The sequence below is a fragment of the Balearica regulorum genome, chromosome 9 (genome assembly GCF_011004875.1).
Source record: "Balearica regulorum gibbericeps isolate bBalReg1 chromosome 9, bBalReg1.pri, whole genome shotgun sequence".
NCBI classification, from domain to species: domain Eukaryota; kingdom Metazoa; phylum Chordata; class Aves; order Gruiformes; family Gruidae; genus Balearica; species Balearica regulorum.
In genome coordinates, this window is record NC_046192.1 from 14,349,896 (window position 1) to 14,352,213 (window position 2,318).

The window sequence follows — 2,318 nt, forward strand, 5'->3', positions numbered from 1 at the left end:
AAGCATAATCCTCACGATATAAATTCTTACAGATGCACGGACAAACCCGGCCACAGCATAACTTCACTGCTGGCAGGACTCACATTCCCTGTGTCGAATACAGCTCACAGCGCATTTGCTTTTAGTCAGGACACTGACCAACAAAACATGAAGTCAGACTGTTTTTCACTTAATTTATCAGCTAGCATAAAGGGCAAAGAGCTCTTTGTAATTCTGTCAATTCAAAGCCCAATAAAACCTTCAACTTACCTCAGAAAGCAGTGCTGTCCTCTCACTGTTGGGCAGCCAGCAAGGCTGCGGCATTAGTCCTGCAGCCTAGCACAAGCCCTCAGCTGAAGGCAGTCACACCAGCCTTTCACTCCCCCAGCACAAAGAGCTTGTTTTCCATCCAGCACAGGGCTCAGCAGAGACCCCAACCCAAAGAGAGAAAAAAAGGCCTCCTAGGTGCTGTGCTCCCAGCAGAGGTCCTGCCACAGAGCACACACCAGACTGCAGCTAGACACCTGGGGAAGAGCCTCAGCCCCCTGAGGGCACTTATGGGCCTTAACGGCCCTGACGAGCTCCAGCTGGGCCTCTCCACCCACCCTTGGCCCAGCACCCCGCTGCAGTTGTGGCCCAGCCGGGGCTGTCTGTCCCAGCCCCAGTTATGCTGAAGGACACTGGTCTCCAGTGTCTCCCCAGCCCAGCCTGTCCCCATCTCCACAGCCCTGTCTGGCTGGTCTAGGCTGTCTCTGGTGCTGGTGCCCCTCACCAGTCCCAATCCTGAAAGAAAAAAGCTGAAAGGTTTGAAATTTTTCTGGTGGTGGTCTCTGGGGCTGAGAGCTGACTGTAGCAGAGACGGGGATATAAAAGCTTCCCACGCAAGCTTACCTAACACTAGCGTTGCATCCTATGTAACTCACACTTCAGAATTCATAACAAGGGATGGCTTATTTGGGATTGCCAAAATAATTTCAGTTACATTTTATCATCTAGCTGCTTTTTAAGACTCAGTCTCATCTAGAGGTAAGTCCAAGTTTAGTTGGAGATTTAAGGTGATTTAAGATAAACGTAAGAGTTCTCCCAAACCTAGCCAGTCCAGCCGACAACCATTACAAAACCAGTCAGGGAGGAGAGGTGAGGCGCAGTCTGGTTTGGCCTGGTGATAAAACTCCTTGGCAGGCAGGTCAAACAGGGTATTTGGAGCCCTGAACTTGTAGCCACACTCCTTTGCCATTTTCTTCTTGGCCCTTGAGACTAGAAACCTGACTTTGCTTTCACGTTTCAAAGTTCAACCAAGTTTATCCATTCATAAACAGCTTTTTTCAAAATGTTATTGTTTCTTTTTGCAACACCCATGAGGGAAAATTTTGGCATCTGTAGCACTGGAAAAATTTTACAAACAGGTAGTTGGGACAGCTATCAGGAATGACACAGGTTATCCAGCTTCGGGTCAAAGCGAGGGACTAGCTGACTCACGAGAAACTTTCTTTCGGTTTAGAGGGCACTTCTGAGGCAAAGTGCAAACTGATGGAATCATGCACTTAGCAGATATCAGCGTCAGATTTCACAACTCTTGCTGCAGTTCATAACAGCGGGCAAACTCACTGCCGTTCATTAGAAACAGTGTTGGCTTTGCACTGAGGCCGCAGTTCTTGGTACTGACATTAGTTTCTAGCAGACAAATACAGCCTGTGATAAGCTTGGAACAATTAGAAAGGCCACGGCAGAGGCCTCTAATAGGTGGTGTTTCACAGGAAATCATTAAGATCGATACTCTTGAACTACCTTTGACTCTTTCAGAATTTGCAGTCTCTCCCACCAAACAGTTTACAAACTCTGACAGCAGGATCTACAGTTCAAAGATGGCAGGAGAGACTCTGCTTTATGCAGTTATTTGTACATTCAGAAAGAGGCATGAGGCTCGGTGACATATATTTATGAACCGTTTGTATTGTGAAAACGTGCTTTACAAGGTTCATCACTTTCATTCCATAACACTGATGCTAGAGACCTGCAAAAAGTATAAAATTCTTCAAACCTTGTGGATTTGCAATGAAGAATGTTCATAAATTACAAAGCCTGTGAGTTATTTCACCCCTTGTATGAAATACAACTCCCTTCTCTCCTCCAGCCTTAAAAACTTGGTCTAGCTGGCAAACAAATCAGAAATTACTCCTTTCAGGATCCATACAAGAGTGAAAACCAACAATCTGAAAGAATTTAGTTCTGAATTATATTGAAACAAGACTTCAGAGGAGCTAAGACAAAAAAAGTAAATAAAAGGTTTAATTTCTGTTATTTAGAGAACTTAAATTTTTCTGTTTAAACACACAATA